This window comes from Doryrhamphus excisus, chromosome 2 (assembly GCF_030265055.1).
Source record: "Doryrhamphus excisus isolate RoL2022-K1 chromosome 2, RoL_Dexc_1.0, whole genome shotgun sequence".
In the NCBI taxonomy this organism is placed as follows: domain Eukaryota; kingdom Metazoa; phylum Chordata; class Actinopteri; order Syngnathiformes; family Syngnathidae; genus Doryrhamphus; species Doryrhamphus excisus.
This window is the reverse complement of record NC_080467.1, coordinates 21,622,725-21,637,724: the sequence shown is the minus strand read 5'-3', so window position 1 is coordinate 21,637,724 and position 15,000 is coordinate 21,622,725. Positions and strand designations below refer to the sequence as shown.

The 15,000-nt window shown below is 52.7% G+C and overlaps 27 non-coding genes and 40 pseudogenes across 27 annotated transcripts; all 67 read left to right on the top strand.

Annotated features, from left to right (window-relative positions):
* LOC131123821 (5S ribosomal RNA) overlaps nucleotides 1-28 on the top strand; it is a 119-nt pseudogene extending 91 nt beyond the window's left edge.
* A 112-nt stretch (nucleotides 29-140) lies between these two features.
* LOC131123604 (5S ribosomal RNA) lies at nucleotides 141-249 on the top strand (annotated as a pseudogene).
* A 112-nt stretch (nucleotides 250-361) lies between these two features.
* Nucleotides 362-470, top strand: LOC131124062 (5S ribosomal RNA; annotated as a pseudogene).
* A 111-nt stretch (nucleotides 471-581) lies between these two features.
* On the top strand, nucleotides 582-691 carry LOC131123875 (5S ribosomal RNA; annotated as a pseudogene).
* Nucleotides 692-802: 111 nt separating this feature from the next.
* LOC131121010 (5S ribosomal RNA) lies at nucleotides 803-921 on the top strand. Its single transcript, XR_009127550.1, has one exon. It is a non-coding gene; the product is annotated as a 5S ribosomal RNA (ribosomal RNA).
* Nucleotides 922-1,033: 112 nt separating this feature from the next.
* On the top strand, nucleotides 1,034-1,152 carry LOC131123549 (5S ribosomal RNA; annotated as a pseudogene).
* Nucleotides 1,153-1,264: 112 nt separating this feature from the next.
* LOC131123336 (5S ribosomal RNA) lies at nucleotides 1,265-1,373 on the top strand (annotated as a pseudogene).
* Nucleotides 1,374-1,485: 112 nt separating this feature from the next.
* LOC131122542 (5S ribosomal RNA) lies at nucleotides 1,486-1,604 on the top strand (annotated as a pseudogene).
* A 112-nt stretch (nucleotides 1,605-1,716) lies between these two features.
* Nucleotides 1,717-1,835, top strand: LOC131120366 (5S ribosomal RNA). Its single transcript, XR_009126922.1, has one exon. It is a non-coding gene; the product is annotated as a 5S ribosomal RNA (ribosomal RNA).
* A 112-nt stretch (nucleotides 1,836-1,947) lies between these two features.
* On the top strand, nucleotides 1,948-2,066 carry LOC131121518 (5S ribosomal RNA). The gene has a single exon (XR_009128024.1). It is a non-coding gene; the product is annotated as a 5S ribosomal RNA (ribosomal RNA).
* Nucleotides 2,067-2,178: 112 nt separating this feature from the next.
* Nucleotides 2,179-2,297, top strand: LOC131122540 (5S ribosomal RNA; annotated as a pseudogene).
* A 112-nt stretch (nucleotides 2,298-2,409) lies between these two features.
* On the top strand, nucleotides 2,410-2,528 carry LOC131121319 (5S ribosomal RNA). Its single transcript, XR_009127834.1, has one exon. It is a non-coding gene; the product is annotated as a 5S ribosomal RNA (ribosomal RNA).
* A 112-nt stretch (nucleotides 2,529-2,640) lies between these two features.
* LOC131123902 (5S ribosomal RNA) lies at nucleotides 2,641-2,750 on the top strand (annotated as a pseudogene).
* Nucleotides 2,751-2,862: 112 nt separating this feature from the next.
* LOC131121009 (5S ribosomal RNA) lies at nucleotides 2,863-2,981 on the top strand. The gene has a single exon (XR_009127549.1). It is a non-coding gene; the product is annotated as a 5S ribosomal RNA (ribosomal RNA).
* A 112-nt stretch (nucleotides 2,982-3,093) lies between these two features.
* LOC131123547 (5S ribosomal RNA) lies at nucleotides 3,094-3,212 on the top strand (annotated as a pseudogene).
* Nucleotides 3,213-3,324: 112 nt separating this feature from the next.
* Nucleotides 3,325-3,433, top strand: LOC131123335 (5S ribosomal RNA; annotated as a pseudogene).
* A 112-nt stretch (nucleotides 3,434-3,545) lies between these two features.
* On the top strand, nucleotides 3,546-3,664 carry LOC131121122 (5S ribosomal RNA). Its single transcript, XR_009127658.1, has one exon. It is a non-coding gene; the product is annotated as a 5S ribosomal RNA (ribosomal RNA).
* A 112-nt stretch (nucleotides 3,665-3,776) lies between these two features.
* LOC131121804 (5S ribosomal RNA) lies at nucleotides 3,777-3,895 on the top strand. The gene has a single exon (XR_009128299.1). It is a non-coding gene; the product is annotated as a 5S ribosomal RNA (ribosomal RNA).
* A 112-nt stretch (nucleotides 3,896-4,007) lies between these two features.
* On the top strand, nucleotides 4,008-4,126 carry LOC131121318 (5S ribosomal RNA). Its single transcript, XR_009127833.1, has one exon. It is a non-coding gene; the product is annotated as a 5S ribosomal RNA (ribosomal RNA).
* Nucleotides 4,127-4,238: 112 nt separating this feature from the next.
* On the top strand, nucleotides 4,239-4,357 carry LOC131121792 (5S ribosomal RNA). Its single transcript, XR_009128287.1, has one exon. It is a non-coding gene; the product is annotated as a 5S ribosomal RNA (ribosomal RNA).
* Nucleotides 4,358-4,469: 112 nt separating this feature from the next.
* Nucleotides 4,470-4,578, top strand: LOC131123620 (5S ribosomal RNA; annotated as a pseudogene).
* A 112-nt stretch (nucleotides 4,579-4,690) lies between these two features.
* LOC131122831 (5S ribosomal RNA) lies at nucleotides 4,691-4,799 on the top strand (annotated as a pseudogene).
* A 111-nt stretch (nucleotides 4,800-4,910) lies between these two features.
* Nucleotides 4,911-5,029, top strand: LOC131122499 (5S ribosomal RNA; annotated as a pseudogene).
* Nucleotides 5,030-5,141: 112 nt separating this feature from the next.
* Nucleotides 5,142-5,250, top strand: LOC131123603 (5S ribosomal RNA; annotated as a pseudogene).
* Nucleotides 5,251-5,362: 112 nt separating this feature from the next.
* Nucleotides 5,363-5,471, top strand: LOC131123640 (5S ribosomal RNA; annotated as a pseudogene).
* A 111-nt stretch (nucleotides 5,472-5,582) lies between these two features.
* Nucleotides 5,583-5,692, top strand: LOC131123758 (5S ribosomal RNA; annotated as a pseudogene).
* Nucleotides 5,693-5,804: 112 nt separating this feature from the next.
* Nucleotides 5,805-5,923, top strand: LOC131121008 (5S ribosomal RNA). The gene has a single exon (XR_009127548.1). It is a non-coding gene; the product is annotated as a 5S ribosomal RNA (ribosomal RNA).
* Nucleotides 5,924-6,035: 112 nt separating this feature from the next.
* Nucleotides 6,036-6,154, top strand: LOC131123814 (5S ribosomal RNA; annotated as a pseudogene).
* A 112-nt stretch (nucleotides 6,155-6,266) lies between these two features.
* Nucleotides 6,267-6,385, top strand: LOC131121791 (5S ribosomal RNA). The gene has a single exon (XR_009128286.1). It is a non-coding gene; the product is annotated as a 5S ribosomal RNA (ribosomal RNA).
* Nucleotides 6,386-6,497: 112 nt separating this feature from the next.
* LOC131124197 (5S ribosomal RNA) lies at nucleotides 6,498-6,616 on the top strand. The gene has a single exon (XR_009128856.1). It is a non-coding gene; the product is annotated as a 5S ribosomal RNA (ribosomal RNA).
* Nucleotides 6,617-6,728: 112 nt separating this feature from the next.
* LOC131121360 (5S ribosomal RNA) lies at nucleotides 6,729-6,847 on the top strand. The gene has a single exon (XR_009127871.1). It is a non-coding gene; the product is annotated as a 5S ribosomal RNA (ribosomal RNA).
* Nucleotides 6,848-6,959: 112 nt separating this feature from the next.
* LOC131123830 (5S ribosomal RNA) lies at nucleotides 6,960-7,068 on the top strand (annotated as a pseudogene).
* Nucleotides 7,069-7,181: 113 nt separating this feature from the next.
* On the top strand, nucleotides 7,182-7,290 carry LOC131123691 (5S ribosomal RNA; annotated as a pseudogene).
* Nucleotides 7,291-7,401: 111 nt separating this feature from the next.
* LOC131123465 (5S ribosomal RNA) lies at nucleotides 7,402-7,511 on the top strand (annotated as a pseudogene).
* A 112-nt stretch (nucleotides 7,512-7,623) lies between these two features.
* Nucleotides 7,624-7,742, top strand: LOC131121359 (5S ribosomal RNA). The gene has a single exon (XR_009127870.1). It is a non-coding gene; the product is annotated as a 5S ribosomal RNA (ribosomal RNA).
* Nucleotides 7,743-7,854: 112 nt separating this feature from the next.
* LOC131123828 (5S ribosomal RNA) lies at nucleotides 7,855-7,963 on the top strand (annotated as a pseudogene).
* Nucleotides 7,964-8,075: 112 nt separating this feature from the next.
* LOC131123690 (5S ribosomal RNA) lies at nucleotides 8,076-8,184 on the top strand (annotated as a pseudogene).
* Nucleotides 8,185-8,295: 111 nt separating this feature from the next.
* Nucleotides 8,296-8,405, top strand: LOC131124009 (5S ribosomal RNA; annotated as a pseudogene).
* A 112-nt stretch (nucleotides 8,406-8,517) lies between these two features.
* On the top strand, nucleotides 8,518-8,636 carry LOC131121007 (5S ribosomal RNA). The gene has a single exon (XR_009127547.1). It is a non-coding gene; the product is annotated as a 5S ribosomal RNA (ribosomal RNA).
* Nucleotides 8,637-8,748: 112 nt separating this feature from the next.
* LOC131123820 (5S ribosomal RNA) lies at nucleotides 8,749-8,867 on the top strand (annotated as a pseudogene).
* Nucleotides 8,868-8,979: 112 nt separating this feature from the next.
* On the top strand, nucleotides 8,980-9,088 carry LOC131123601 (5S ribosomal RNA; annotated as a pseudogene).
* Nucleotides 9,089-9,200: 112 nt separating this feature from the next.
* On the top strand, nucleotides 9,201-9,309 carry LOC131124061 (5S ribosomal RNA; annotated as a pseudogene).
* Nucleotides 9,310-9,420: 111 nt separating this feature from the next.
* On the top strand, nucleotides 9,421-9,530 carry LOC131123874 (5S ribosomal RNA; annotated as a pseudogene).
* Nucleotides 9,531-9,642: 112 nt separating this feature from the next.
* LOC131121006 (5S ribosomal RNA) lies at nucleotides 9,643-9,761 on the top strand. The gene has a single exon (XR_009127546.1). It is a non-coding gene; the product is annotated as a 5S ribosomal RNA (ribosomal RNA).
* Nucleotides 9,762-9,873: 112 nt separating this feature from the next.
* On the top strand, nucleotides 9,874-9,992 carry LOC131123546 (5S ribosomal RNA; annotated as a pseudogene).
* Nucleotides 9,993-10,104: 112 nt separating this feature from the next.
* On the top strand, nucleotides 10,105-10,213 carry LOC131122660 (5S ribosomal RNA; annotated as a pseudogene).
* A 112-nt stretch (nucleotides 10,214-10,325) lies between these two features.
* Nucleotides 10,326-10,444, top strand: LOC131122539 (5S ribosomal RNA; annotated as a pseudogene).
* A 112-nt stretch (nucleotides 10,445-10,556) lies between these two features.
* LOC131120365 (5S ribosomal RNA) lies at nucleotides 10,557-10,675 on the top strand. Its single transcript, XR_009126921.1, has one exon. It is a non-coding gene; the product is annotated as a 5S ribosomal RNA (ribosomal RNA).
* Nucleotides 10,676-10,787: 112 nt separating this feature from the next.
* Nucleotides 10,788-10,906, top strand: LOC131121516 (5S ribosomal RNA). The gene has a single exon (XR_009128022.1). It is a non-coding gene; the product is annotated as a 5S ribosomal RNA (ribosomal RNA).
* A 112-nt stretch (nucleotides 10,907-11,018) lies between these two features.
* On the top strand, nucleotides 11,019-11,137 carry LOC131121803 (5S ribosomal RNA). The gene has a single exon (XR_009128298.1). It is a non-coding gene; the product is annotated as a 5S ribosomal RNA (ribosomal RNA).
* Nucleotides 11,138-11,249: 112 nt separating this feature from the next.
* Nucleotides 11,250-11,368, top strand: LOC131121317 (5S ribosomal RNA). The gene has a single exon (XR_009127832.1). It is a non-coding gene; the product is annotated as a 5S ribosomal RNA (ribosomal RNA).
* A 112-nt stretch (nucleotides 11,369-11,480) lies between these two features.
* Nucleotides 11,481-11,599, top strand: LOC131121668 (5S ribosomal RNA). Its single transcript, XR_009128166.1, has one exon. It is a non-coding gene; the product is annotated as a 5S ribosomal RNA (ribosomal RNA).
* Nucleotides 11,600-11,710: 111 nt separating this feature from the next.
* On the top strand, nucleotides 11,711-11,829 carry LOC131122497 (5S ribosomal RNA; annotated as a pseudogene).
* Nucleotides 11,830-11,941: 112 nt separating this feature from the next.
* On the top strand, nucleotides 11,942-12,050 carry LOC131123600 (5S ribosomal RNA; annotated as a pseudogene).
* Nucleotides 12,051-12,162: 112 nt separating this feature from the next.
* Nucleotides 12,163-12,271, top strand: LOC131123639 (5S ribosomal RNA; annotated as a pseudogene).
* A 111-nt stretch (nucleotides 12,272-12,382) lies between these two features.
* On the top strand, nucleotides 12,383-12,492 carry LOC131123756 (5S ribosomal RNA; annotated as a pseudogene).
* Nucleotides 12,493-12,604: 112 nt separating this feature from the next.
* On the top strand, nucleotides 12,605-12,723 carry LOC131121005 (5S ribosomal RNA). The gene has a single exon (XR_009127545.1). It is a non-coding gene; the product is annotated as a 5S ribosomal RNA (ribosomal RNA).
* A 112-nt stretch (nucleotides 12,724-12,835) lies between these two features.
* LOC131123812 (5S ribosomal RNA) lies at nucleotides 12,836-12,954 on the top strand (annotated as a pseudogene).
* Nucleotides 12,955-13,066: 112 nt separating this feature from the next.
* LOC131121515 (5S ribosomal RNA) lies at nucleotides 13,067-13,185 on the top strand. Its single transcript, XR_009128021.1, has one exon. It is a non-coding gene; the product is annotated as a 5S ribosomal RNA (ribosomal RNA).
* A 112-nt stretch (nucleotides 13,186-13,297) lies between these two features.
* On the top strand, nucleotides 13,298-13,416 carry LOC131121729 (5S ribosomal RNA). Its single transcript, XR_009128225.1, has one exon. It is a non-coding gene; the product is annotated as a 5S ribosomal RNA (ribosomal RNA).
* Nucleotides 13,417-13,528: 112 nt separating this feature from the next.
* Nucleotides 13,529-13,647, top strand: LOC131121316 (5S ribosomal RNA). The gene has a single exon (XR_009127831.1). It is a non-coding gene; the product is annotated as a 5S ribosomal RNA (ribosomal RNA).
* A 112-nt stretch (nucleotides 13,648-13,759) lies between these two features.
* On the top strand, nucleotides 13,760-13,878 carry LOC131121358 (5S ribosomal RNA). Its single transcript, XR_009127869.1, has one exon. It is a non-coding gene; the product is annotated as a 5S ribosomal RNA (ribosomal RNA).
* Nucleotides 13,879-13,990: 112 nt separating this feature from the next.
* On the top strand, nucleotides 13,991-14,099 carry LOC131123827 (5S ribosomal RNA; annotated as a pseudogene).
* A 112-nt stretch (nucleotides 14,100-14,211) lies between these two features.
* On the top strand, nucleotides 14,212-14,320 carry LOC131123689 (5S ribosomal RNA; annotated as a pseudogene).
* A 111-nt stretch (nucleotides 14,321-14,431) lies between these two features.
* On the top strand, nucleotides 14,432-14,541 carry LOC131123464 (5S ribosomal RNA; annotated as a pseudogene).
* Nucleotides 14,542-14,653: 112 nt separating this feature from the next.
* Nucleotides 14,654-14,763, top strand: LOC131124008 (5S ribosomal RNA; annotated as a pseudogene).
* A 112-nt stretch (nucleotides 14,764-14,875) lies between these two features.
* Nucleotides 14,876-14,994, top strand: LOC131121004 (5S ribosomal RNA). Its single transcript, XR_009127544.1, has one exon. It is a non-coding gene; the product is annotated as a 5S ribosomal RNA (ribosomal RNA).
* Nucleotides 14,995-15,000: the final 6 nt, after the last annotated feature.

Genomic DNA, 15,000 nt, shown 5'->3' with positions numbered 1-15,000 from the left:
CGCCTGGGAATACCAGGTGCTGTAAGCTTTTTATGGTTTCTGCTCTTGCCTGACAGCAGAGGGCGCTCTTTGACACTTTTTGCTGGAGTCTAGTTTGGCCTGCGTCACCTTCAAATAGGATCTTTTCAGTCGACCTTGCAGCTTACGGCCATACTACGCTGAAAGCGCCCGATCTCGGAAGCTAAGCAGGGGCGGGCCTGGTTAGTACTTGGATGGGAGAGCGCCTGGGAATACCAGGTGCTGTAAGCTTTTTATGGTTTCTGCTCTTGCCTGAAAGCAGAGGGCGCTGTTTGACACTTTTTGCTGGAGTCTAGTTTGCCCTGCGTCACCTTCAAATAGGATCTTTTTAGTCGAACTGGCAGCTTACGGCCATACTACCCTGAAAACGCCCGATCTCGGAAGCTAAGCAGGGGAGTACCTGGTTAGTACTTGGATGGGAGACTGCCTGGGTATACCAGGTGCTATAAGCCTTTATGGTTTCTGCTCTTGCCTGACAGCAGAGGGCGCTGTTTGACACTTTTTGCTGGAGTCTAGTTTGGCCTGCGTCGCCTTCAAATAGGATCTTTTCAGTTGACCTGGCAGCTTACGGCCATGCTACCCTGAAAGTGCCCGATCTCGGAAGCTAAGCAGGGGCGGGCCTTGGTTAGTACTTGGATGGGAGACCGCCTGGGAATACCAGGTGCTGTCAGCTTTTTATGGTTTCTGCTCTTGCCTGACAGCAGAGGGCGCTGTTTGACACTTTTTGCTGGAGTCGAGTATGCCTGCGTCGCCTTCAAATAGGATCTTTTCAGTTGCCCTGGCAGCTTACGGCCATACTACCCTGAAAATGCCCGATCTCGTCCAATCTCGGAAGCTAAGCAGGGGCGGGCCTGGTTAGTACTTGGATGGGAGACCGCCTGGGAATACCAGGTGCTGTAAGCTTTTTATGGTTTCTGCTCTTGCCTGACAGCAGAGGGCGCTGTTTGACGCTATTTGCTGCAGTCTAGTTTGGCCTGCGTCGCCTTCAAATAGGATCTTTTCAGTTGACCTGTCAGCTTACAGCCATACTACCTTCAAAACGCCCGATCTCGTCCAATGTAGGAAGCTAAGCACGGGCGGGCCTGGTTAGTACTTGGATGGGAGACCGCCTGGGAATACCAGGTGCTGTAAGCTTTTTATGGTTTCTGCTCTTGCCTGACAGCAGAGGGCACTGTTTGACACTTTTTGCTGGGGTCTAGTTTGGCCTGCGTTGCCTTCAAATAGGATCTTTTCAGTTGCCCTGGCAGCTTACAGCCATACTACCCTGAAAACCCCCGATCTCGGAAGCTAAGCAGGGGCGGCCCTGGTTAGTACTTGGATGGGAGACCGCCTGGGAATACCAGGTGCTGTAAGCTTTTTATGGTTTCTGCTCTTGCCTGAAAGCAGAGGGCGCTGTTTGACACTTTTTGCTGGAGTCTAGTTTGGCCTGCGTCGCCTTCAAATAGGATCTTTTCAGTCGCCCTGGCAGCTTACGGCCATACTACCCTGAAAACGCCTGATCTCGTCCAATCTCGGAAGCTAAGCAGGGGCGGGCCTGGTTAGTACTTGGATGGGAGACCGCCTGGGAATACCAGCTGCTGTCAGCTTTTTATGGTTTCTGCTCTTGCCTGACAGCAGAGGGCGCTGTTTGACACTTTTTGCTGGAGTCTAGTTTGGCCTGCGTCGCCTTCAAATAGGATCTTTTCAGTTGCCCTGGCAGCTTACGGCCATACTACCCTGAAAACGCCCGATCTCATCCGACCTTGGAAGCTAAGCAGGGGCGGGCCTGGTTAGTACTTGGATGGGAGACCGCCTGGGAATACCAGGTGCTGTAAGCTTTTTATGGTTTCTGCTCTTGCCTGACAGCAGAGGGCGCTGTTTGACACTTTTTGCTGGAGTCTAGTTTGGCCTGCGTCGCCTTCAAATAGGATCTTTTCAGTCGCCCTGGCAGCTTACGGCCATACTACCCTGAAAATGCATGATCTCGTCCGATCTCGGAAGCTAAGCAGGGGCGGGCCTGGTTAGTACCTGGGTGGGAGACCGCCTGGGAATACCAGGTGCTGTAAGCTTTTTATGGTTTCTGCTCTTGCCTGAAAGCAGAGGGCGCTGTTTGACACTTTTTGCTGGAGTCTAGTTTGGCCTGCGTCGCCTTCAAATAGGATCTTTTCAGTCGCCCTGGCAGCTTACGGCCATACTACCCTGAAAACGCCTGATCTCGTCCAATCTCGGAAGCTAAGCAGGGGCGGGCCTGGTTAGTACTTGGATGGGAGACCGCCTGGGAATACCAGCTGCTGTCAGCTTTTTATGGTTTCTGCTCTTGCCTGACAGCAGAGGGCGCTGTTTGACACTTTTTGCTGGAGTCTAGTTTGGCCTGCGTCGCCTTCAAATAGGATCTTTTCAGTTGCCCTGGCAGCTTACGGCCATACTACCCTGAAAACGCCCGATCTCATCCGACCATGGAAGCTAAGCAGGGGCGGGCCTGGTTAGTACTTGGATGGGAGACCGCCTGGGAATACCAGGTGCTGTAAGCTTTTTATGGTTTCTGCTCTTGCCTGACAGCAGAGGGCGCTCTTTGACACTTTTTGCTGGAGTCTAGTTTGGCCTGCGTCGCCTTCAAATAGGATCTTTTCAGTCGCCCTGGCAGCTTACTGCCATACTACCCTGAAAGTGCCCGATCTCGGAAGCTAAGCAGGGGCGGGCCTTGGTTAGTACTTGGATGGGAGACCGCCTGGGAATACCAGGTGCTGTCAGCTTTTTATGGTTTCTGCTCTTGCCTGACAGCAGAGGGCGCTGTTTGACACTTTTTGCTGGAGTCGAGTTTGGCCTGCGTCGCCTTCAAATAGGATCTTTTCAGTTGCCCTGGCAGCTTACGGCCATACTACCCTGAAAATGCCCGATCTCGTCCAATCTCGGAAGCTAAGCAGGGGCGGGCCTGGTTAGTACTTGGATGGGAGACCGCCTGGGAATACCAGGTGCTGTAAGCTTTTTATGGTTTCTGCTCTTGCCTGACAGCAGAGGGCGCTGTTTGACGCTATTTGCTGCAGTCTAGTTTGGCCTGCGTCGCCTTCAAATAGGATCTTTTCAGTTGACCTGTCAGCTTACAGCCATACTACCTTCAAAACGCCCGATCTCGTCCAATGTAGGAAGCTAAGCACGGGCGGGCCTGGTTAGTACTTGGATGGGAGACCGCCTGGGAATACCAGGTGCTGTAAGCTTTTTATGGTTTCTGCTCTTGCCTGACAGCAGAGGGCACTGTTTGACACTTTTTGCTGGGGTCTAGTTTGGCCTGCGTTGCCTTCAAATAGGATCTTTTCAGTTGCCCTGGCAGCTTACAGCCATACTACCCTGAAAACCCCCGATCTCGGAAGCTAAGCAGGGGCGGCCCTGGTTAGTACTTGGATGGGAGACCGCCTGGGAATACCAGGTGCTGTAAGCTTTTTATGGTTTCTGCTCTTGCCTGAAAGCAGAGGGCGCTGTTTGACACTTTTTGCTGGAGTCTAGTTTGGCCTGCGTCGCCTTCAAATAGGATCTTTTCAGTCGCCCTGGCAGCTTACGGCCATACTACCCTGAAAACGCCTGATCTCGTCCAATCTCGGAAGCTAAGCAGGGGCGGGCCTGGTTAGTACTTGGATGGGAGACCGCCTGGGAATACCAGGTGCTGTAAGCTTTTTATGGTTTCTGCTCTTGCCTGAAAGCAGAGGGCGCTGTTTGACACTTTTTGCTGGAGTCTAGTTTGGCCTGCGTCGCCTTCAAATAGGATCTTTTCAGTCGCCCTGGCAGCTTACGGCCATACTACCCTGAAAACGCCTGATCTCGTCCGATCTCGGAAGCTAAGCAGGGGGGGGCCTGGTTAGTACTTGGATGGGAGACCGCCTGGGAATACCAGCTGCTGTCAGCTTTTTATGGTTTCTGCTCTTGCCTGACAGCAGAGGGCGCTGTTTGACACTTTTTGCTGGAGTCCAGTTTGGCCTGCGTCGCCTTCAAATAGGATCTTTTCAGTTGCCCTGGCAGCTTACGGCCATACTACCCTGAAAACGCCCGATCTCATCCGACCATGGAAGCTAAGCAGGGGCGGGCCTGGTTAGTACTTGGATGGGAGACCGCCTGGGAATACCAGGTGCTGTAAGCTTTTTATGGTTTCTGCTCTTGCCTGACAGCAGAGGGCGCTCTTTGACACTTTTTGCTGGAGTCTAGTTTGGCCTGCGTCGCCTTCAAATAGGATCTTTTCAGTCGCCCTGGCAGCTTACTGCCATACTACCCTGAAAATGCATGATCTCGTCCGATCTCGGAAGCTAAGCAGGGGCGGGCCTGGTTAGTACCTGGATGGGAGACCGCCTGGGAATACCAGGTGCTGTAAGCTTTTTATGGTTTCTGCTCTTGCCTGACAGCAGAGGGCGCTGTTTGACACTTTTTGCTGGAGTCTAGTTTGGCCTGCGTCGCCTTCAAATAGGATCTTTTCAGTTGACCTGGCAGCTTACGGCCATACTACCATGAAAATGCCCGATCTCGAAAGCTAAGCAGGGGCGGGCCTGGTTAGTACTTGGATGGGAGACCGCCTGGGAATACCAGGTGCTGTAAGCTTTTTATGGTTTCTGCTCTTGCCTGACAGCAGAGGGCGCTCTTTGACACTTTTTGCTGGATTCTAGTTTGGCCTGCATCGCCTTCAAATAGGATCTTTTCAGTTGACCTGGCAGCTTACGGCCATACTACCCTGAAAACGTCCGATCTCGGAAGCTAAGCAGGGGCGGGCCTGGTTAGTACTTGGATGGGAGACCGCCTGGGAATACCAGGTGCTGTAAGCCTGTATGGTTTCTGCTCTTGCCAGACAGCAGAGGGCGCTGTTTGACACTTTTTGCTGGAGTCTAGTTTGGCCTGCGTCGCCTTCAAATAGGATCTTTTCAGTTGACCTGGCAGCTTACGGCCATACTCCCCTGAAAACGCCTGATCTCGTCCGATCTCGGAAGCTAAGCAGGGCCTGGCCTGGTTAGTACTTGGATGGGAGACCGCCTGCTTATACCAGGTGCTGTAAGCTTTTTATGGTTTCTGCTCTTGCCTGACAGCAGAGGGCGCTCTTTGACACTTTTTGCTGGAGTCTAGTTTGGCCTCCGTCACCTTCAAATAGGATCTTTTCAGTCGACCTTGCAGCTTACGGCCATACTACGCTGAAAGCGCCCGATCTCGGAAGCTAAGCAGGGGCGGGCCTGGTTAGTACTTGGATGGGAGAGCGCCTGGGAATACCAGGTGCTGTAAGCTTTTTATGGTTTCTGCTCTTGCCTGACAGCAGAGGGCGCTGTTTGACACTTTTTGCTGGAGTCTAGTTTGGCCTGCGTCACCTTCAAATAGGATCTTTTTAGTCGACCTGGCAGCTTACGGCCATACTACCCTGAAAACGCCCGATCTCGGAAGCTAAGCAGGGGAGGGCCTGGTTAGTACTTGGATGGGAGACTGCCTGGGTATACCAGGTGCTATAAGCCTTTATGGTTTCTGCTCTTGCCTGACAGCAGAGGGCGCTGTTTGACACTTTTTGCTGGAGTCTAGTTTGGCCTGCGTCGCCTTCAAATAGGATCTTTTCAGTTGACCTGGCAGCTTACGGCCATACTACCCTGAAAGTGCCCGATCTCGGAAGCTAAGCAGGGGCGGGCCTTGGTTAGTACTTGGATGGGAGACCGCCTGGGAATACCAGGTGCTGTCAGCTTTTTATGGTTTCTGCTCTTGCCTGACAGCAGAGGGCGCTGTTTGACACTTTTTGCTGGAGTCGAGTTTGGCCTGCGTCGCCTTCAAATAGGATCTTTTCAGTTGCCCTGGCAGCTTACGGCCATACTACCCTGAAAATGCCCGATCTCGTCCAATCTCGGAAGCTAAGCAGGGGCGGGCCTGGTTAGTACTTGGATGGGAGACCGCCTGGGAATACCAGGTGCTGTAAGCTTTTTATGGTGTCTGCTCTTGCCTGACAGCAGAGGGCGCTGTTTGACGCTATTTGCTGCAGTCTAGTTTGGCCTGCGTCGCCTTCAAATAGGATCTTTTCAGTTGACCTGTCAGCTTACGGCCATACTACATTCAAAACGCCCGATCTCGTCCAATGTAGGAAGCTAAGCACGGGCGGGCCTGGTTAGTACTTGGATGGGAGACCGCCTGGGAATACCAGGTGCTGTAAGCTTTTTATGGTTTCTGCTCTTGCCTGACAGCAGAGGGCGCTCTTTGACACTTTTTGCTGGAGTCTAGTTTGGCCTGCGTCGCCTTCAAATAGGATCTTTTCAGTCGCCCTGGCAGCTTACTGCCATACTACCCTGAAAATGCATGATCTCGTCCGATCTCGGAAGCTAAGCAGGGGCGGGCCTGGTTAGTACCTGGATGGGAGACCGCCTGGGAATACCAGGTGCTGTAAGCTTTTTATGGTTTCTGCTCTTGCCTGACAGCAGAGGGCGCTGTTTGACACTTTTTGCTGGAGTCTAGTTTGGCCTGCGTCGCCTTCAAATAGGATCTTTTCAGTTGACCTGGCAGCTTACGGCCATACTACCCTGAAAACGCCTGATCTCGTCCGATCTCGGAAGCTAAGCAGGGGCGGGCCTGGTTAGTACTTGGATGGGAGACCGCCTGGGAATACCAGGTGCTGTAAGCTTTTTATGGTTTCTGCTCTTGCCTGACAGCAGAGGGCGCTGTTTGACACTTTTTGCTGGAGTCTAGTTTGGCCTGCGTCGCCTTCAAATAGGATCTTTTCAGTCGCCCTGGCAGCTTACGGCCATACTACCCTGAAAATGCATGATCTCGTCCGATCTCGGAAGCTAAGCAGGGGCGGGCCTGGTTAGTACCGGGATGGGAGACCGCCTGGGAATACCAGGTGCTGTAAGCTTTTTATGGTTTCTGCTCTTGCCTGACAGCAGAGGGCGCTGTTTGACACTTTTTGCTGGAGTCTAGTTTGGCCTGCGTCGCCTTCAAATAGGATCTTTTCAGTTGACCTGGCAGCTTACGGCCATACTACCATGAAAACGCCCGATCTCGAAAGCTAAGCAGGGGCGGGCCTGGTTAGTACTTGGATGGGAGAGCGCCTGGGAATACCAGGTGCTGTAAGCTTTTTATGGTTTCTGCTCTTGCCTGACAGCAGAGGGCGCTGTTTGACACTTTTTGCTGGAGTCTAGTTTGGCCTGCGTCACCTTCAAATAGGATCTTTTTTAGTCGACCTGGCAGCTTACGGCCATACTACCCTGAAAACGCCCGATCTCGGAAGCTAAGCAGGGGAGGGCCTGGTTAGTACTTGGATGGGAGACTCCCTGGGTATACCAGGTGCTATAAGCCTTTATGGTTTCTGCTCTTGCCTGACAGCAGAGGGCGCTGTTTGACACTTTTTGCTGGAGTCTAGTTTGGCCTGCGTCGCCTTCAAATAGGATCTTTTCAGTTGACCTGGCAGCTTACGGCCATACTACCCTGAAAGTGCCCGATCTCGGAAGCTAAGCAGGGGCGGGCCTTGGTTAGTACTTGGATGGGAGACCGCCTGGGAATACCAGGTGCTGTAAGCTTTTTATGGTTTCTGCTCTTGCCTGACAGCAGAGGGCGCTGTTTGACACTTTTTGCTGGAGTCTAGTTTGGCCTGCGTCGCCTTCAAATAGGATCTTTTCAGTCGCCCTGGCAGCTTACGGCCATACTACCCTGAAAATGCATGATCTCGTCCGATCTCGGAAGCTAAGCAGGGGCGGGCCTGGTTAGTACCGGGATGGGAGACCGCCTGGGAATACCAGGTGCTGTAAGCTTTTTATGGTTTCTGCTCTTGCCTGACAGCAGAGGGCGCTGTTTGACACTTTTTGCTGGAGTCTAGTTTGGCCTGCGTCGCCTTCAAATAGGATCTTTTCAGTTGACCTGGCAGCTTACGGCCATACTACCATGAAAACGCCCGATCTCGAAAGCTAAGCAGGGGCGGGCCTGGTTAGTACTTGGATGGGAGAGCGCCTGGGAATACCAGGTGCTGTAAGCTTTTTATGGTTTCTGCTCTTGCCTGACAGCAGAGGGCGCTGTTTGACACTTTTTGCTGGAGTCTAGTTTGGCCTGCGTCACCTTCAAATAGGATCTTTTTAGTCGACCTGGCAGCTTACGGCCATACTACCCTGAAAACGCCCGATCTCGGAAGCTAAGCAGGGGAGGGCCTGGTTAGTACTTGGATGGGAGACTCCCTGGGTATACCAGGTGCTATAAGCCTTTATGGTTTCTGCTCTTGCCTGACAGCAGAGGGCGCTGTTTGACACTTTTTGCTGGAGTCTAGTTTGGCCTGCGTCGCCTTCAAATAGGATCTTTTCAGTTGACCTGGCAGCTTACGGCCATACTACCCTGAAAGTGCCCGATCTCGGAAGCTAAGCAGGGGCGGGCCTTGGTTAGTACTTGGATGGGAGACCGCCTGGGAATACCAGGTGCTTTCAGCTTTTTATGGTTTCTGCTCTTGCCTGACAGCAGAGGGCGCTGTTTGACACTTTTTGCTGGAGTCGAGTTTGGCCTGCGTCGCCTTCAAATAGGATCTTTTCAGTTGCCCTGGCAGCTTACGGCCATACTACCCTGAAAATGCCCGATCTCGTCCAATCTCGGAAGCTAAGCAGGGGCGGGCCTGGTTAGTACTTGGATGGGAGACCGCCTGGGAATACCAGGTGCTGTAAGCTTTTTATGGTTTCTGCTCTTGCCTGACAGCAGAGGGCGCTGTTTGACGCTATTTGCTGCAGTCTAGTTTGGCCTGCGTCGCCTTCAAATAGGATCTTTTCAGTTGACCTGTCAGCTTACGGCCATACTACCTTCAAAACGCCCGATCTCGTCCAATGTAAGAAGCTAAGCACGGGCGGGCCTGGTTAGTACTTGGATGGGAGACCGCCTGGGAATACCAGGTGCTGTAAGCTTTTTATGGTTTCTGCTCTTGCCTGACAGCAGAGGGCGCTCTTTGACACTTTTTGCTGGAGTCTAGTTTGGCCTGCGTCACCTTCAAATAGGATCTTTTCAGTCGACCTTGCAGCTTACGGCCATACTACGCTGAAAGCGCCCGATCTCGGAAGCTAAGCAGGGGCGGGCCTGGTTAGTACTTGGATGGGAGAGCGCCTGGGAATACCAGGTGCTGTAAGCTTTTTATGGTTTCTGCTCTTGCCTGAAAGCAGAGGGCGCTGTTTGACACTTTTTGCTGGAGTCTAGTTTGCCCTGCGTCACCTTCAAATAGGATCTTTTTAGTCGAACTGGCAGCTTACGGCCATACTACCCTGAAAACGCCCGATCTCGGAAGCTAAGCAGGGGAGTACCTGGTTAGTACTTGGATGGGAGACTGCCTGGGTATACCAGGTGCTATAAGCCTTTATGGTTTCTGCTCTTGCCTGACAGCAGAGGGCGCTGTTTGACACTTTTTGCTGGAGTCTAGTTTGGCCTGCGTCGCCTTCAAATAGGATCTTTTCAGTTGACCTGGCAGCTTACGGCCATGCTACCCTGAAAGTGCCCGATCTCGGAAGCTAAGCAGGGGCGGGCCTTGGTTAGTACTTGGATGGGAGACCGCCTGGGAATACCAGGTGCTGTCAGCTTTTTATGGTTTCTGCTCTTGCCTGACAGCAGAGGGCGCTGTTTGACACTTTTTGCTGGAGTCGAGTTTGGCCTGCGTCGCCTTCAAATAGGATCTTTTCAGTTGCCCTGGCAGCTTACGGCCATACTACCCTGAAAATGCCCGATCTCGTCCAATCTCGGAAGCTAAGCAGGGGCGGGCCTGGTTAGTACTTGGATGGGAGACCGCCTGGGAATACCAGGTGCTGTAAGCTTTTTATGGTTTCTGCTCTTGCCTGACAGCAGAGGGCGCTGTTTGACGCTATTTGCTGCAGTCTAGTTTGGCCTGCGTCGCCTTCAAATAGGATCTTTTCAGTTGACCTGTCAGCTTACAGCCATACTACCTTCAAAACGCCCGATCTCGTCCAATGTAGGAAGCTAAGCACGGGCGGGCCTGGTTAGTACTTGGATGGGAGACCGCCTGGGAATACCAGGTGCTGTAAGCTTTTTATGGTTTCTGCTCTTGCCTGACAGCAGAGGGCACTGTTTGACACTTTTTGCTGGAGTCTAGTTTGGCCTGCGTTGCCTTCAAATAGGATCTTTTCAGTTGCCCTGGCAGCTTACAGCCATACTACCCTGAAAACCCCCGATCTCGGAAGCTAAGCAGGGGCGGGCCTGGTTAGTACTTGGATGGGAGACCGCCTGGGAATACCAGGTGCTGTAAGCTTTTTATGGTTTCTGCTCTTGCCTGAAAGCAGAGGGCGCTGTTTGACACTTTTTGCTGGAGTCTAGTTTGGCCTGCGTCGCCTTCAAATAGGATCTTTTCAGTCGCCCTGGCAGCTTACGGCCATACTACCCTGAAAACGCCTGATCTCGTCCAATCTCGGAAGCTAAGCAGGGGCGGGCCTGGTTAGTACTTGGATGGGAGACCGCCTGGGAATACCAGCTGCTGTCAGCTTTTTATGGTTTCTGCTCTTGCCTGACAGCAGAGGGCGCTGTTTGACACTTTTTGCTGGAGTCTAGTTTGGCCTGCGTCGCCTTCAAATAGGATCTTTTCAGTTGCCCTGGCAGCTTACGGCCATACTACCCTGAAAACGCCCGATCTCATCCGACCTTGGAAGCTAAGCAGGGGCGGGCCTGGTTAGTACTTGGATGGGAGACCGCCTGGGAATACCAGGTGCTGTAAGCTTTTTATGGTTTCTGCTCTTGCCTGACAGCAGAGGGCGCTGTTTGACACTTTTTGCTGGAGTCTAGTTTGGCCGGCGTCGCCTTCAAATAGGATCTTTTCAGTCGCCCTGGCAGCTTACGGCCATACTACCCTGAAAATGCATGATCTCGTCCGATCTCGGAAGCTAAGCAGGGGCGGGCCTGGTTAGTACCTGGGTGGGAGACCGCCTGGGAATACCAGGTGCTGTAAGCTTTTTATGGTTTCTGCTCTTGCCTGAAAGCAGAGGGCGCTGTTTGACACTTTTTGCTGGAGTCTAGTTTGGCCTGCGTCGCCTTCAAATAGGATCTTTTCAGTCGCCCTGGCAGCTTACGGCCATACTACCCTGAAAACGCCTGATCTCGTCCGATCTCGGAAGCTAAGCAGGGGGGGGCCTGGTTAGTACTTGGATGGGAGACCGCCTGGGAATACCAGCTGCTGTCAGCTTTTTATGGTTTCTGCTCTTGCCTGACAGCAGAGGGCGCTGTTTGACACTTTTTGCTGGAGTCTAGTTTGGCCTGCGTCGCCTTCAAATAGGATCTTTTCAGTTGCCCTGGCAGCTTACGGCCATACTACCCTGAAAACGCCCGATCTCATCCGACCATGGAAGCTAAGCAGGGGCGGGCCTGGTTAGTACTTGGATGGGAGACCGCCTGGGAATACCAGGTGCTGTAAGCTTTTTATGGTTTCTGCTCTTGCCTGACAGCAGAGGGCGCTCTTTGACACTTTTTGCTGGAGTCTAGTTTGGCCTGCGTCGCCTTCAAATAGGATCTTTTCAGTCGCCCTGGCAGCTTACTGCCATACTACCCTGAAAATGCATGATCTCGTCCGATCTCGGAAGCTAAGCAGGGGCGGGCCTGGTTAGTACTTGGATGGGAGACCGCCTGGGAATACCAGGTGCTGTAAGCCTGTATGGTTTCTGCTCTTGCCAGACAGCAGAGGGCGCTGTTTGACACTTTTTGCTGGAGTCTAGTTTGGCCTGCGTCGCCTTCAAATAGGATCTTTTCAGTTGACCTGGCAGCTTACGGCCATACTCCCCTGAAAACGCCTGATCTCGTCCGATCTCGGAAGCTAAGCAGGGCCTGGCCTGGTTAGTACTTGGATGGGAGACCGCCTGCTTATACCAGGTGCTGTAAGCTTTTTATGGTTTCTGCTCTTGCCTGACAGCAGAGGGCGCTCTTTGACACTTTTTGCTGGAGTCTAGTTTGGCCTCCGTCACCTTCAAATAGGATCTTTTCAGTCGACCTTGCAGCTTACGGCCATACTACGCTGAAAGCGCCCGATCTCGGAAGCTAAGCAGGGGCGGGCCTGGTTAGTACTTGGATGGGAGAGCGCCTGGGAATACCAGGTGCTGTAAGCTTTTTATGGTTTCTGCTCTTGCCTGACAGCAGAGGGCGCTGTTTGACACTTTTTGCTGGAGTCTAGTTTGGCCTGCGTCACCTTCAAATAGGATCTTTTTAGTCGACCTGGCAGCTTACGGCCATACTACCCTGAAAACGCCCGATCTCGGAAGCTAAGCAGGGGAGGGCCTGGTTAGTACTTGGATGGGAGACTGCCTGGGTATACCAGGTGCTATAAGCCTTTATGGGTTCTGCTCTTGCCTGACAGCAGAGGGCGCTGTTTGACACTTTTTGCTGGAGTCTAGTTTGGCCTGCGTCGCCTTCAAATAGGATCTTTTCAGTTGACCTGGCAGCTTACGGCCATACTACCCTGAAAGTGCCCGATCTCGGAAGCTAAGCAGGGGCGGGCCTTGGTTAGTACTTGGATGGGAGACCGCCTGGGAATACCAGGTGCTGTCAGCTTTTTATGGTTTCTGCTCTTGCCTGACAGCAGAGGGCGCTGTTTGACACTTTTTGCTGGAGTCGAGTTTGGCCTGCGTCGCCTTCAAATAGGATCTTTTCAGTTGCCCTGGCAGCTTACGGCCATACTACCCTGAAAATGCCCGATCTCGTCCAATCTCGGAAGCTAAGCAGGGGCGGGCCTGGTTAGTACTTGGATGGGAGACCGCCTGGGAATACCAGGTGCTGTAAGCTTTTTATGGTGTCTGCTCTTGCCTGACAGCAGAGGGCGCTGTTTGACGCTATTTGCTGCAGTCTAGTTTGGCCTGCGTCGCCTTCAAATAGGATCTTTTCAGTTGACCTGTCAGCTTACGGCCATACTACATTCAAAACGCCCGATCTCGTCCAATGTAGGAAGCTAAGCACGGGCGGGCCTGGTTAGTACTTGGATGGGAGACCGCCTGGGAATACCAGGTGCTGTAAGCTTTTTATGGTTTCTGCTCTTGCCTGACAGCAGAGGGCACTGTTTGACACTTTTTGCTGGAGTCTAGTTTGGCCTGCGTTGCCTTCAAATAGGATCTTTTCAGTTGCCCTGGCAGCTTACGGCCATACTACCCTGAAAATGCATGATCTCGTCCGATCTCGGAAGCTAAGCAGGGGCGGGCCTGGTTAGTACCTGGGTGGGAGACCGCCTGGGAATACCAGGTGCTGTAAGCTTTTTATGGTTTCTGCTCTTGCCTGAAAGCAGAGGGCGCTGTTTGACACTTTTTGCTGGAGTCTAGTTTGGCCTGCGTCGCCTTCAAATAGGATCTTTTCAGTCGCCCTGGCAGCTTACGGCCATACTACCCTGAAAACGCCTGATCTCGTCCGATCTCGGAAGCTAAGCAGGGGCGGGCCTGGTTAGTACTTGGATGGGAGACCGCCTGGGAATACCAGCTGCTGTCAGCTTTTTATGGTTTCTGCTCTTGCCTGACAGCAGAGGGCGCTGTTTGACACTTTTTGCTGGAGTCTAGTTTGGCCTGCGTCGCCTTCAAATAGGATCTTTTCAGTTGCCCTGGCAGCTTACGGCCATACTACCCTGAAAACGCCCGATCTCATCCGACCATGGAAGCTAAGCAGGGGCGGGCCTGGTTAGTACTTGGATGGGAGACCGCCTGGGAATACCAGGTGCTGTAAGCTTTTTATGGTTTCTGCTCTTGCCTGACAGCAGAGGGCGCTGTTTGACACTTTTTGCTGGAGTCTAGTTTGGCCTGCGTCGCCTTCAAATAGGATCTTTTCAGTCGCCCTGGCAGCTTACGGCCATACTACCCTGAAAATGCATGATCTCGTCCGATCTCGGAAGCTAAGCAGGGGCGGGCCTGGTTAGTACCGGGATGGGAGACCGCCTGGGAATACCAGGTGCTGTAAGCTTTTTATGGTTTCTGCTCTTGCCTGACAGCAGAGGGCGCTGTTTGACACTTTTTGCTGGAGTCTAGTTTGGCCTGCGTCGCCTTCAAATAGGATCTTTTCAGTTGACCTGGCAGCTTACGGCCATACTACCATGAAAACGCCCGATCTCGAAAGCTAAGCAGGGGCGGGCCTGGTTAGTACTTGGATGGGAGAGCGCCTGGGAATACCAGGTGCTGTAAGCTTTTTATGGTTTCTGCTCTTGCCTGACAGCAGAGGGCGCTGTTTGACACTTTTTGCTGGAGTCTAGTTTGGCCTGCGTCACCTTCAAATAGGATCTTTTTAGTCGACCTGGCAGCTTACGGCCATACTACCCTGAAAACGCCCGATCTCGGAAGCTAAGCAGGGGAGGGCCTGGTTAGTACTTGGATGGGAGACTCCCTGGGTATACCAGGTGCTATAAGCCTTTATGGTTTCTGCTCTTGCCTGACAGCAGAGGGCGCTGTTTGACACTTTTTGCTGGAGTCTAGTTTGGCCTGCGTCGCCTTCAAATAGGATCTTTTCAGTTGACCTGGCAGCTTACGGCCATACTACCCTGAAAGTGCCCGATCTCGGAAGCTAAGCAGGGGCGGGCCTTGGTTAGTACTTGGATGGGAGACCGCCTGGGAATACCAGGTGCTGTAAGCTTTTTATGGTTTCTGCTCTTGCCTGACAGCAGAGGGCGCTGTTTGACACTTTTTGCTGGAGTCTAGTTTGGCCTGCGTCGCCTTCAAATAGGATCTTTTCAGTCGCCCTGGCAGCTTACGGCCATACTACCCTGAAAGTGCCCGATCTCGGAAGCTAAGCAGGGGCGGGCCTTGGTTAGTACTTGGATGGGAGACCGCCTGGGAATACCAGGTGCTTTCAGCTTTTTATGGTTTCTGCTCTTGCCTGACAGCAGAGGGCGCTGTTTGACACTTTTTGCTGGAGTCGAGTTTGGCCTGCGTCGCCTTCAAATAGGATCTTTTCAGTTGCCCTGGCAGCTTACGGCCATACTACCCTGAAAATGCCCGATCTCGTCCAATCTCGGAAGCTAAGCAGGGGCGGGCCTGGTTAGTACTTGGATGGGAGACCGCCTGGGAATACCAGGTGCTGTAAGCTTTTTAT